Here is a 15,633-nt window from a genome sequence, read left to right on the forward strand (position 1 = left end):
TCCCTTAGCAGCTTCTTCACCTCTTCCTCATTTGTACGTATGTCATCCAACACTTGTTGGTATATTCCTTGCTGGTGTCCCCCTCTGTTCTGTCCCCCCAGAGGCCTTCCTGTCTCCGCCGTAAATACTTCCTTAAAACTGATGTTGAGCTCCTCACATACCTCTTGATCGTTTCTTGTGAGTTCCCCACCTTCTTTCCTCAGCCTGATCACCTGGTCTTTGACTGTTGTCTTCCTCCTAATGTGGCTATACAGCAGTTTCGGGTCAGACTTGACTTTCGATGCTATGTCGTTGTCGTACTGTCGCTGGGCCTCCCTTCTTATCTGTGCATACTTGTTTCTGGCTCTTCTACTAATCTCCTTATTTTCCTGGGTCCTTTGACTCCTGTACCTTTTCCATTCTCTGGTGCACTTAGTTTTTGCCTTCCTACACCTTCGGGTAAACCAAGGACTCGCTTTGGTCTTCCTGTTATTTCTATTGCCCTTGGGAACAAACCTTTCCTTTGCCTTCTTGCACTTTGTTGTTACATATTCCATCATGTCCCACTGAACCTCCTGCAGGAAGTTCCTCATACCCGTGTAGTCCCCCCTTTTAAAGTTTGCCTTTTCCCATTCAATTCCTGTTACTCTTTCTACTTGTAACTCTACTATATAATCAAAACTCAGAACCACGTGATCGCTAACTCCAGAGGCCTCTCATAAGTGATGTCCTCAATGTCGGAACTGCTCATGGTGAACACAAGATCCAGTCGTGCTGGATCATCCTCCCCTCTCTCTCTCGTAGTGTCCCTGACATGTTGATGCATGAGGTTTCCAAGTATCACATCCATCATCTTGGCTCTCCATGTTTCGGGACCCCCATGTGGCTCCAGGTTTTCCCAGTGAATCTCCCTGTGGTTGAAATCGCCCATTACCAGTAACTTTGCTCTGCTCGAGTGAGCTCTTCTTGCCACCTCAGCCAGTGTGTCCACCATCACTCTGTTTTGTTTGTACTCCTCTCTTGGCTTCCTGCAGTTCTGTGGTGGGTTTTACATCACTCCAATGACTACTTTATGTTTCCCAGACAGAATTGTACCTACTATGTAGTCCCTTTCTCCAATCACATCCATGCCTTCCATTTCCTCAAATCCCCATCGGTTTTTTATGAGCAGTGCAACCTCTCCTCCCCCTCTACTCCTTCTATCTTTCCTCAGGATCTGATATCCCAGTGGGAAGATTGTGTCTGTTATTGTCTCAGCGAGTTTCGTTTCTGTGACTTCTATGATGTCTGGGGATTTCTCGCTGATTCTTTTGTGCCACTCCTCATATTTGTTATTCTGTCCGCGTTTGTGTACCAAACCTTCAGCTTCTTTTCTATCACTGTGGTCCTGGGAGAATATTGGAGTTGGGGGAGTGGGAGCCTTGGTGGGGGCCTATGGAGGGCTGTGGTGTGGGTGGGGTTTGTGATGAGGAGGGTGGGGTCAGAATGCCCATAGGGGGCAGCTGTAGGGGTGAGGTTTGTGATGTGGGGGTTGGTGGCAGAGGGAACAGTGTGCGGGTTTTGGTTTAGATTGCTGAGTTGCATTGGGGTTGTCGCGGTTAGAGTCCTTCTGCGGGAGTTTCTGTGGAGTGTGTTTGACCTTCCTCCTGTGTCTGAGTCCTGCTCATCTTCATTGCCTCTCGTTCCTCCTTGCATCTCTGTATCCTTTCTTTCAGTGTAGTCCTTTCCTTTTGTGTTCTGTCGTGATCGAGGTATACATATGGTACCCTTGTTTGTCCCTCAGTCGTGCTTTCTCTTGCAGGATCCTGGTTCAAGCTGATTCTTCTATGAAAATTACTTTGACAGGCCGTTTCCTTCCCCTTGCAAACCACCCAACTCTCCGAAAATTTGTCACCTGGGTCATATCGTCCTCACCTATTGTTTTCATGATGCCTTCAATCATTTTTTTCCTCCTCCTGTTTTCTTTCATCAAAGGTGTCCCCTTTGGCTTCTTGGAGCACATAGACAAAACTGACCTCTCCCTTTCCTCCTCCCACTGAGACTCCATTTGCATCCTCTGAGGTGTTTTAGTTGCTTCCATTGAAATGTTCTTGCCTTCAATCCCTGTCTTTGCTGAAACTTCTATGCTCAGTGAACTGTCTTTCATGATCAGCTGTTCCTTGCTACTGCAGTTGGCTGTTAGAGTCTCTGCATATAACATACCTTCATTGTCTTCAGACCTGTCATTTGATCTTTTCCCTGGGCCCACGTGGGTCTGATAGGGCCTTCGCATACAGCATATCTCCTTTGTTTCTTACCGTCCCCTTATCTGTGCCTGATGTAGAATTTCCTGATGTCGCATCTGAATTGTCATTTGTCTCTCTAATCTGTTTTAGGTTTTTTAGTTTCTTTTCTAAGCACTGTATCCTAGCTTCTGCCGCTAAGACTTGTAGCTCCCACTTCCTACACTCTTCAGCTATCCTCTCCTCCATTTTCTTGCCAAGCTCTTCTATCTTCCTTCCCCACTCTTCCTCCCTTTTCTTGAGCTCTAACTCCCAATCTTTCCTCCCAGGTTCGTCCTCCAGATCTCTGGTTTTCCGCCCTCTTGGGCCACCCATTTTTTTTCTTACCACAGAAAGAAGCTTATGTATTTTACCACAGATAGAAGTTTATGTATTTTCAGGGTGTGTGTGTGGGGGGGGAGAAGGCTAGAGGAGAGAGAGAGAGAATAAGAGAGGGAGAGAGAAAGAGTAGAAAGAGGGAGAGAAAGGAGGGAGGGTGGGGGTGAGGGAAAAGACTAGGGGAGAGAGAGAGAAACGAGAGGGAGGTAGAGAAAGGGTAGAGTGAGGGAGAGAGAGAGAGAGAAAGAGGGAGAGAGAGAGAGAGAGAGAGAGAGAGAGAGAGAGAGAGAGAGAGAGAGAGAGAGAGAGAGAGAGAGAGAGAGAGAAGGGTGAGGGACAAGGCTCTGAGAGAAATGCAAGGGAGGGGGAGAGAGAAAGATAGAAAGAGGGAGAGAGAAGGCTAGAGAGGTAGAGAGAGAGAGGAGGGTGGGGGAAAGGACTATGGGAATGAGAGAGAGAGGAGGGTGGGGGCAAAGGCTGTGGGAGCGAGAGAGAGAGAGAGAGGGATAATGAGAGGGATAATGAGAGAGAGGGATAGTGAGAGAGAGTGAGAGGGATAACGACAGAAAGCGAGAAAGACGGGGTTAGGGGGGGTACGCGGTCAGTTTCCACTAATCTGCTGGCTGAGGGAGGGAGAGAGGGATAGAGAAAAAGGTAGAAAGAGGGAGAGAGAAAAGAGAGAGAGAAAGAGAGAGATAAAAAGAGAGAGAATGAGTGTATAGTTGTTTGTATGTTTGTGTTTGTCTGAATGAGTGAGGGTGGGAGCGAGGGTGGGAGTGTGTGTGTGTGTGTGTGTGTGTGTGTGTGTGTGTGTGTGTGTGTGTGTGTGTGTGTGTGTGTGTGTGTGTGTGTGTGCGTACTCACCTAATTGTACTCACCTAATTGTGGTTGCAGGGGTCGAGACTTAGCTCCTGGCCCCGCCTTTTCACTGACCACTAGATACATACTTCGTCTTAAAGCCATGTATGGTTCCTGCCTCCACTACATCACTTGCTAGACTATTCCACTTCCTGACGACTCTATGACTGAAGAAATACTTCCTAACATCCCTCTGACTCGTCTGAGTCTTCAGCTTCCAATTGTGACACCTTGTTTCTGTGTCCCCTCTCTGGAACATCCTGTCTCTGTCTACCTTATCTATTCCAGGTGTGTGTGCGTGTGTGTGTGTGTGTGTGTGTGTGTGTGTGTGTGTGTGTGTGTGTGTGTGTGTGTGTGTGTGTGTGTGTGTGTGTGTGTGTGTACTCGCCTAGTTGTTGTACTCACCTAGTTGAGGTTGCAGGGGCCGAGTCCAACCTCCTGGCCCCGCCTCTTCACTGGTCACTACTAGGTCACTCTCCCTGAACCATGAGCTTTATCATACCTCTGCTTAAAGTTATGTATGGATCCTGCCTCCACTACATCACTTCCCAAACTATTCCACTTCCTGACTACTCTGTAGCTGAAGAAATACTTACTAACATCCCTGCAATTCATCTGTGTCTTCAACTTCTAACTGTGTCCCATCTCTGGAACATCCTGTCTTTGTCCACCTTGTCAATTCCTCTCAGTATTTTGTATGTCGTTATCATGTCCCCCCTATCTCTCCTGTCCTCCAGTGTCGTCAGGTTGATTTCCCTTAACCTCTCCTCATAGGACATACCTCTTAGCTCTGGTTTCTAGCTCTAGTTTCTTTACGTGCTTGGCTAGGTGTGGGTTCCAGACTGGTGCCGCATACTCCAATATGGGCCTAACGTACACGGTGTACAGGGTCCTGAACGATTCCTTAATATGTCGGAATGCTGTTCTGAGGTTTGCTAGTCGCCCATATGATGCAGCAGTTATTTGGTTGATTTGCGCTTCAGGAGATGTGTCTTGTGCTATACTCACCCCAAGATCTTTTTCCTTGAGTGAGGTTTGTAGTCTCTGGCCCCCTAGACTGTATTCCGTCTGCAGTCTTCTTTGCCCTTCCCCAATCTTTATGACTTTGCACTTGGTGGGCTTGAACTCCAGGAGCCAATTGCTGGACCAGGTCTGCAGCCTGTCCAGATCCCTTTGTAGTTCTGCCTGATCTTCGATCGAATGAATTCTTCTCATCAACTTCACGTCTATTCCTTCTGTCATGTCGTTCACAAATACTAGAAACAGCACTGGTCCTAGGACTGACCCCTGTGGGACCCCGCTGGTCACAGGTGCTCACTCTGACACCTCGCCACGTACCATGACTCGCTGCTGTCTTCCTGAGAAGTATTCCCTGATCCATTGTAGTACCTTCCCTGTTATCCCTGCTTCTGTGTGTGTGTGTGTGTGTGTATGTGTGTGTGTGTGTGTGTGTGTGTGTGTGTGTGTGTGTGTGTGTGTGTGTGTGTGTGTGTGTGTGTGTGCGTGTGTGAGCGCCAGTTGTTTATATGTCCCAGAAATAATGCACCTCACTTCTATGTATCCATAATACTAATAAAATACCATTAATAATAATAGTAATTCTAATAATTATAATACTAGTGTGTGTTGAGTGTTTCCTTCGGCCACGTATGTACTACCTTTTACTACACGTGTACCCAATACTTGCTTCTCAGATTGTACTGTCTTTGTCTTAAAAACTTATCTCTTAAAACTGTTGTCAGGTCTGGAGTCCTATTGGCCCCCACTTACTCCTCCTACCAAGGTCACCTATTTCTTGCTCCTACCAATTTTATCTTCCTGCCACTGCTAGGTGCTGTGTGTATGATAATCACTCTGGAGCAGTGTTTGTGACAGCCAGCTACCAGTGATCGTAGAGCCGGCTCTATCACTCAAACTTCCCCGTTAACCACAAACAGGTGATTTGTACGTTACTCCTCAGAGGGGACGTCCATCCAGATGCTTGATGTACGATGCTCGCTGTACGATGCTCGCTGTACGATGCTCGCTGTACGATGCTCGCTGTACGATGCTCGCTGTACGATGCTCGCTGTACGATGCTCGCTGTACGATGCTCGCTGTACGATGCTCGCTGTACGATGACTCATGCTCCTCGCCCTTCCGCCTCTGACCTCTTCATTTATTCTATTCTCATTGCCCGTTTGAGTCCTTATTTACTACACTTATCACTTGTGTGTGTGTGTGTGTGTGTGTGTGAGTGTGTGTGTGTGTGTGTGTGTGTGTGTGTGTGTGTGTGTGTGTGTGTGTGCGTGTGTGTGTATATATGTGTGTGTGTGTATGTATATATATAGGTGTGTGTGTATGTGTATATAGGTGAGTGTGTGTGTGTAGGTGTGTGTGAGCGTACTCACCTAATTGTGGTTGCAGGGGTCGATTCACAGCTCTTTGCCCCACCTCTTCACTAGTCGCTACTAGGTCACTCACTCCCTGCTCCGTGAGCTTTATCATACCTCTTCTTAAAGCTATGTATGAATCCTGAATCCACCACCTCACTTTCCAGACTATTCCAATTTCTGACAATTCTGTGACTGAAGAAATATTTCCTAACATCTCTGTGACACACCCGAGTCTACAACTTCCAGTTGTGATCCTGGTCACTGCGTCCCATCTCTGGAACATCTAATCTCTGTCCACCTTGTCGATTCTTCCCAGTATTTTATATGTTATCATGTCCCCCTCTGTCCCTACTGTCCTCCAGTATCGTCAGGTCAATTTCCCCTAACCACTTCTAGTAGGACATGCCCCTTAGCTCCAGGACTAGTCTCGTTGCAAACCTTTGCACTTTCTCTAAATTCCTGACGTTCTTGCAGATGTGTATGTGTGTGTGTAGGTGGGCACAGGTGTGAGTGTGCAAGCAGGTGTGTAGTACTGAGGGGCGAGTCTCTTAATTGTAAATTTATTGAAGGAAAAAATCTTGAGGTTAATTAAAGGGTTAAGGCAGTTGTTAGTCCATTAGTGTTCATTACCAAGTCTGAGTCGATGCAGCTCGACCTTGAAGGAGGTGATGTTACATGCTAATAGCTGAGTGCCAGGTGCCATTATCCACTAGATGAAGAATAATGGTGCCAACCACGTGATCTTAACACCATTGATCTAAACACACACAAGAAGTTAGAAAAAGTACAAAGGTTTGCAACAAGGCTAGTCCCAGAGTTCAGGGGAATGTCGTACGAGGAAAGGTTGAGGGAAATCGGACTGACGACACTGGAGGACAGGAGGGTCAGGGGAGACATGATAACGACATACAAGATACTGCGGGAAATAGACAAGGTGGACAGAAATAGGATGTTCCAGAGAGGGGACACAGAAACAAGGGGTCACGACTGGAAGCTGAAGACTCAGACGAGTCACAGGGACGTTAAGATGTATTTCTACAGTCATAGAGTCGTCAGGAAGTGGAATAGCCTATCAAGTGAAGTAGTGGAGGCAGGAACCATACATAGTTTTAAGAAGAGGTATGACAAAGCTCAGGAAGCAGAGAGGGAGAGGACCTAGTAGCGATCAGTGAAGAGGCGGGGCCAGGAGCTGAGTATCGACCCCTGCAACCACAATTAGGTGAGTACAATTAGGTGAGTACACACGCACACGCACACGCGCGCGCGCGCACACACACACACACACACACACACACACACACACACACACACACACACACACACACACACACACACACACACACACACACACATCAGCTAACATGTCTAATAGGAACGAGAAATAAACATTAATACTGAAATTCAAATATATACGAAATGATTCCATTATCATAGAGAAAATGACATGAAGCGACAACCAAGATCGTCAAAAATTACAGACTTTTACCATGATAGGCACACCTATGAACGTATCTACCACTTTACCAACTGCATTCCACAAATGTTTTCGTTGTGTAGCAGCCTTCCTCAGTCGAATAAAGAGCTGATTTATGTACCAGAGACATCAGATAAAGAAGAGATGAAGATGATCAGTCCCTTTATGAAGGACGAGGGACTGAGCACCATAATTATGGTATTATACAGCTGTTTCTAGAGTTTGAGTCACGTCTGTACTCACTCACTGAAGACGGCCACTGCACTGGCGAAAGACTTTCTGTGTCTTATAAATATACTTCTCGCTACTGTGTACCATTATCAATGATGTTCAGTTACCATCTTACACACGACTGCTGAACTGCTACCATGACAAGAAACTCTATGGAGCTACTGCCACCATAGACACGATAGTAGAACTACTACAGTGATAGGCCTAAGTATGGAGCTACTATCATGATGAGGAATTAGACACATGATACACAAATAATGAGCTACCATGATACACAAGTAAAGAGGTACTACCATGATAGGCATAAGTATGGAGGTACTAACATGATAGACACTACCATGGAGCTACTACCATGGCAGACAACTATAGAGTTACTACCATGGTACACAACTATAGGACTACTACCATGGTACACAACAATAGGACTACTGCCATGTTAAGGAAAAGTATGGAGCTGCAATCATGATACAAGTATGGAGCTACTACCATGATAGGCCCATCTCTGAAGCTTCTACCATGATAGGCACATATCTGAAGCTACTACCATGAGAGGCACATCTCTGAAGCTACTACCATGATAGGCACTATTAACAATAATAATAATAATAATAATAATAATAATAATAATAATAATAATAATAATAATAATAATAATAATAATAAAAGTTAATTTTGGTAGTGTGAGATTTGTACATTTATATTTTACACTCAACATGTTACAATACTGACCATTTTATAATTAATTTCAACATTTTGGTGTTCCAACATAGTTCAGTGTGTGTTCCAACATAGTTCAGTGTGTGTTCCAACATAGTTCAGTGTGTGTTCCAACATAGTTCAGTGTGTGTTCCAACATAGTTCAGTGTGTGTTCCAACATAGTTCAGTGTGTGTTCCAACATAGTTCAGTGTGTGTTCCAACATAGTTCAGTGTGTGTTCCAACATAGTTCAGTGTGTGTTCCAACATAGTTCAGTGTGTGTTCCAACATAGTTCAGTGTGTGTTCCAACATAGCTCAGTGTGTGTTCCAACATAGCTCAGTGTGTGTTCCAACATAGTTCAGTGTGTGTTCCAACATAGTTCAATGTGTGTTCCAACATAGTTCAGTGTGTGTTCCAACATAGTTCAGTGTGTGTTCCAACATAGTTCAGTGTGTGTTCCAACATAGTTCAATGTGTGTTCCAACATAGTTCAATGTGTGTTCCAACATAGTGCAGTGTCTTCCAACATAGTTCAATGTGTGTTCCAACATAGTGCAGTGTGTGTTCCAACATAGTTCAGTGTGTGTTCCAACATAGTTCAGTGTGTGTTCCAACATAGTTCAGCGTGTGTTCCAACATAGTGCAGTGTGTGTTCCAACATAGTTCAGCGTGTGTTCCAACATAGTTCAGTGTGTGTTCCAACATAGTGCAGTGTGTGTTCCAACATAGTGCAGTGTGTGTTCCAACATAGTTCAATGTGTGTTCCAACATAGTGCAGTGTGTGTTCCAACATAGTTCAGTGTGTGTTCCAACATAGTTCAGTGTTTGTTTCAACATAGTTCAGTGTGTGTTCCAACATAGTTCAGTGTGTGTTCCAACATAGTTCAGTGTGTGTTCCAACACAGTTCAGTGTGTGTTCCAACATAGTTCAGTGTGTGTTCCATCATATTTCACTTATTTATCTAACATTGTTCAGCATTTGTTCCAACATAGTTCAATGATTTATCTAACAAAGTTCAGTGCTTCTTCTCACTTAGTTCAGCGTTCCAACATACTGAACTATGAGGTTTCAGTATAGTTTAGTATCTGTTCTAACATTGCTGAACATTTATTCTAACACAGTTCAGTGTATACGTCATTATAGAGCTTTTTACCAGTACAGATAGTATTTGTTCCAGTATAGATCAGTGTTTGTTCCAATATAGATCAGTGTTTGTTCCAGTATAGATCAGTGTTTGTTCCAATATAGATCAGTGTTTGTTCCAATATAGATCAGTGTTTGTTCCAATATAGATCAGTGTTTGTTCCAATATAGATCAGCGCTTGTTCCAATATAGATCAGCGTTTGTTCCAATATAGATCAGTTTGTTTCAATATAGATCATTGTTTGTTCCAATATAGATCAGTGTTTGTTCCAGTACAGATCAGTTTGTTCCAATATAGATCAGCGTTTGTTCCAATATAGATCAGCGTTTGTTCCAATATAGATCAGTTTGTTCCAATATAGATCAGTGTTTGTTCCAGTATAGATCGGTGTTTGTCCCAATATAGATCAGTGTTTTTTTCCAATATAGATCAGTGATTGTTCCAATATAGATCAGTGTTTGTTCCAATATAGATCAATGTTTGTTTCAATATAGATCAGTGTTTGTTCCAATTCAGATCAGTTTGTTCCAATATAAATCAGTGTTTGTCCCAATATAGATCAGTGATTGTTCCAATACAGATCAGTTTGTTCCAATATAGATCAGCGCTTGTCCCAATATAGATTAGTGATTGTTCCAATATAGATCAGTTTGTTCCAATATAGATCAGTGTTTTTTTCCAATATAGATCAGTGATTGTTCCAATATAGATCAGTTTGTTCCAATATAGATCAGTGTTTGTTCCAATATTGATCAGTGTTTGTTCCAATATAGATGAATGTTTGTTCCATTATAGATCAGTGTTTATTCCTAATACATCAATGTTTGTTCCAAAATAGATTAGTTTTTTCCAGTATAGGAAGTATTTGAGGCAATATTGATCGGTACTTGTTCCAATATAGATCAGTATTTATTCCACTAACCATCATCATGTTTTCCACTTCTGATCAGTATTTGTTCCAGTATAGGACAGTAATTTTTTTTAGCTTTTTTGAAATTGTTCATGATTTGTTTCAGTATAGTTCAGCATTTGTTCCCACATTCAACACTAGTTACTCAAATTCAGGTTAGGTAAGTTTTCTAAGATTCTTTTGTAGCAAAATTAAAATTTTTTACATTAACATTAATGAAAAAAATATATCTTTAAACGTATAAGAAATTTTTTTAGAAAGGACTTAATTTTAAATGAGTTCTTGCTAATTGACCAGTTTTACCTATTCGGCACGACATATATATATATATATATATATATATATATATATATATATATATATATATATATATATATATATATATATATACAGTGCCGAATAGGTAAAACTGGTCAATTAGCAAGAACTCATTTAAAATTAAGTCCTTTCTAAAATTTTCTCTTATGTTTAAAGATATATTTTTTCATTTATGTAAATGTAAATATTAATAATTTTGTACCAAAACAACCTTAGAAAACTTACCTAACCTTATTATAACAAGCGCAATTTAATTTAGCATAATCCAGCTAAATACATTTTAGATAGGTTTACAATAATTAAATAATAAACAAACACAATGAAAGATACTTTTTTCGTTAGGTTCAGAATGATTTTTGAGAAATTATTGCATACACAAATTTTCGTTTGCCTTATTCGGCAAGAAGAGCGCTGCTATTTAAGCCAGAATGGCAAGTTTTACCTACTCGGCACGATAGGTGGCCCAAAAGGAAAAATGAAAGTCTCCTTTTGTATTTAGTAATATTTACAGGAGAAGGGGTTACTAGTCCCTTGCTCCCAGCATTTTAGTCGCCTCTTACAACACGCATGGCTTACGGAAGAAGGATTCTGTTCCACTTCCCCATGGAGATAAGAGGAAATAAACAAGAACAAGAACTAGAAAGAAAATAGAAGAAAACCCAGAGGGGTGTGTATATATATGCTTGTATATGTATGAGTAGTGTGACCTAAGTGTAAGTAGAAGTAGCAAGACGTACCTGAAATCTTGCATATTTATGAGACAGAAAAAAGTACACCAGCATTCCTACCATCATGTAAAACAATTACAGGCTTTCGTTGTACACTCACTTGGCAGGACGGTAGTACCTCCCTGGGTGGTTGATGTCTACCAACCTACTACCTATATTCGGAGTGTGGAAATTAGGAGGTGTGGAGTTAATAAAAGTATTAGTAAGAGGGCTGAAGAGGGATTCTTGAGGTGGTTTGGTGATTTAGAGAGAATGGATCAAAGTAAAATGACATGGAGAGCGTATAAATCTGTAGGGGACGGAAAGCGGGGTAGGGGTCGTCTCGAAAAGGTTGGAGGGAGGGGGTAAAGGAGGTGTTTTGGGCGAGGGGCTTGGACTTCCAGCAAGCGTGCGTGAGCGTGTTAGATAGCTGTGAATGGAGACGAATGGTTTTTGGGCCCTGACGATCTGTTGGAGTGTGAGCAGGGTAATATTTAGTGAAGGGATTCAGGGAAACCGGTTATTTTCATATAGTCGGACTTGAGTCCTGGAAATGGGAAGTACAATGCCTGCACTTTAAAGGAGGGGTTTGGGATATTGGCAGTTTGGAGGGATATGTTGTGTATCTTTATACGTATATGCTTCTAAACTGTTATATTCTGAGCACCTCTGCAAAAGCAGTGATAATGTGTGAGTGTGGTGAAAGTGTTGAATGATGATGAAAGTATTTTCTTTTTGGGGATTTTGTTTGTTTTTGGGTCACCCTGCCTCGGCGGGAGACGGCCGACTTGTTGAAAAAAAAAAAAATTACACACACACACACACACATTAAGCAAATTTCTCGTTCCCAGGGGACTCAGTCCCCTGGGAACGCATTCGCTTGGAAACCCTCCTCTGCAATTTTGCAAGCTCCTGATATTTTGATTGCAACACGAAAGGCCTAGAGCTATCATTCTACTCCCCCAGTGGTTGTTTTGCGCGAACATACACACACTATATATATATATATATATATATATATATATATATATATATATATATATATATATATATATATATATATATATATATATATTATGTTAGTTCCAATATATATTAGCGTTAGTTTCAATATAGATCAGTAATTGTTCCAGTATTGAACAGTAATTTCAAGAAAAAAAGTATATTACAACTCAGATAACATCCAGCGAGATTGTGTTGCAACTCAAATAATATCCAGTAACAGTGTGTCGCAACTCCACATCCGGCAAGTGTGTGTTAGCTCAAACAATATCCGGCAATAGTGTGTTGCAACTCGTAAATTGTCCAGCAAGGGAGTGTTGCAACTCAAACAATATCCAGCAAAAGTGTCTTGCAACTTAAATACTGCCCAGTAAGAGATACTGATGTATTTCATTATTATATTTATATAGCACCTGACACCTACATACCTGCAACAAACCAGCTGCTGCCTGCAATAAACCTGCTGGTACCTGTAACAAACTTTCTGCTGCCTGCAACAAACCTGCTGCTGCCTGCAATAAACCTGCTGGTACCTGTAACAAACTTTCTGCTGCCTGCAACAAACCTGCTGCTATAAGCAACAAATCTGCTGCTGCCTGCAACAAACCTGCTGTTACCTGCAACAAACCTGCCGCTACCTGCAACAAACCTACTGCTACCTGCAATAAACCTGCTGCTGCCTGCAACAAACCTGCTGCTGCCTGCAATAAACCTGCTGCTACCTGCAACAAACCTCCTGCTGCCTGCAACAAACCTGTTGCTACTTGCAATAAACCTGCTGTTGCCTGCAACAAACCTTCTGCTGCCTGCAACAAACTTGTTGCTACCTGCAACAAACCTGCTGCTGCCTGCAACAAACCTTCTGCTACCTGCAACAAACTTGCTGCTTCCTGCAACAAACCTGCTGTTGCCTACAAACCTGTTGCTGCCTGCAACAAACCTGCTACCTGCAACAAACCTGCTGCTTCCTGCAACAAACCTACTGCTACCTGCAACAAACCTGCTACCTGTAACAAACCTGTGGCTGCCTGCAACAAACCTGTGGCTGCCTGCAACCAACCTGTGGCTGCCTGCAACAAACCTGCTGCTACCTGCAACAAACCTGCTGCTACCTGCAACAAACCTGCTGCTGCCTGCAACAAACCTGTTGATGCATGCAACAAATCTGCTGCTGCCTGCAACCTGCTGATGCCTGCAACAAACCTGCTGCTTCCTGCAACAAACCTGCTGCTGCCTGCAGCAAACCTGCTGTTATCTGCAACAAACCTGCTGCTGCCTGCAACAAACCTGCTGCTGCCTGCAACAAACCTGCTGTTGTCTGCAACAAACCTGCTGCTTCCTGCAACAAACCTGCTTCTTCCTGCAACAAACCTGCTGCTGCCTGCAACAAACCTGCTGCTGCCTGCAACAAACCTGCTGCTTCCTGCAACAAACCTGCTGCTGCCTGCAACAAACCTGTTGATGCATGCAACACATCTGCTGCTGCCTGCAACCTGCTGATGCCTGCAACAAACCTGCTGCTTCCTGCAACAAACCTGCTGCTGCCTGCAGCAAACCTGCTGTTATCTGCAACAAACCTGCTGCTGCCTGCAACAAACCTGCTGCTTCCTGCAACAAACCTGCTGCTGCCTGCAACAAACCTGCTGCTTCCTGCAACAAACCTGCTGCTGCCTGCAACAAACCTGCTGCTTCCTGCAACAAACCTGCTGCTGCCTGCAACAAACCTGCTGCTATCTGCAACAAACCTGCTGCTGCCTGCAACAAACCTGCTGCTGCCTGCAACAAACCTGCTGCTTCCTGCAACAAACCTGCTGCTATCTGCAACAAACATGCTGCTGCCTGCAACAAACCTGTTGCTGCCTGCACCAAGCTATTTGCTCCTCTTATTGCTTCACTATTTCCACAAGTCTTAACTGATTATATACATTAAAAGTCTCGTTTAACTACTAAATGTGAATAATAGCATAATAAAATGTTGTTTGATTCATCAAGGGAAATTTAAACCATCAGACATTGATTTAACAATGAAATTAGATCCTTGTAAAGTCATTTTTGATTTACCAGATAAAATTTTAAATGAAAATGAAAAAAATGTCATTTTATTTGGATTTTGGTTTACGTTTAACGAGGATTAACTATGTGCAATATTGTCTTGATTTTGAGAAATTGTACCATAGTATCTCTAAATTAAGTAAATATGGTGCCGACGGCTGAAACTCAAATTCTCACAGAATTTCGGCATTCGTAATACTCATAATTGGGGTTATAAAGGATCTAGTTTGAGAAAAGCAGAATTTTTTAAACAGAATTCTGTTCTAAAGAAAATGCCAGCTTAGTTATTACGATTAAATGGCTTTTCGAAATTTAGACTGTTTCTCAAAAATCATTCTGAACCTAACGAAAACAATATATTTCGATGTGTTCATTTTCTCAGATTTGTCACATTTGTATAAGTGAAGGAATGGAAATTAAGGTGAAGGGATATACAATAAATTATCGTGATATGGTAGTACCAGCATATCCTTGCTTGTGTTTGGTTCCTGACAGTTTTTTAGAATTGTACTGTCTGTTTTTGGCTATTTGCAAATATATATTAATAAAACAATTTGGATATTTTATAGGTCTTAGGCTATTTAATCTATCTTCAGTTTCTCTCCATCTCTGAACTCGGCTACGAATACGCAGTTCTCAAGAACATGGACGACACCATGGAATACTTAACGCTTTCATGGCGTTCAAAGAAACGTGTGTGTGTGTGTAATATATATATATATATATATATATATATATATATATATATATATATATATATATATATATATATTTTTTTTTTTTTTTTTTTTTTATATAAAATAATATAGGGAAGTACCACCTCTATAGCTGGAATGGGGACCCTCATCCTCAGAGAAGACAATAAACGTACCTCAGGGAAAACTCAAGGTTCTCCCCGGAGCTGTTTGAATATTTTCTTCTCCTACCACCCCCTATATTTATATTCTATGTGAACATTTATTAATAAACAAAATACATTTACAGAAAAAAAACATAAACATGAATACAATGGCACAGTGTATCAAAGATGATGATATATATATATATATATATATATATATATATATATATATATATATATATATATAAAATATAGGGAGGTACCACCTCTAGAACTGTCATGGGGACCCTCATCCTCAGAGAAAAAAATAAACTTGCTTCAGGGAAAACTCAAGATTCTCCCTGAAGCTGTTTGAGAATTTTCTCCTACCACCCCCTATATTATGTATATATATTTTATTTAAAGACAAAATACATTGACGAAACATTCACAAAAATATGA

Source organism: Cherax quadricarinatus, chromosome 21, assembly GCF_038502225.1.
Source record: "Cherax quadricarinatus isolate ZL_2023a chromosome 21, ASM3850222v1, whole genome shotgun sequence".
NCBI lineage: Eukaryota > Metazoa > Arthropoda > Malacostraca > Decapoda > Parastacidae > Cherax > Cherax quadricarinatus.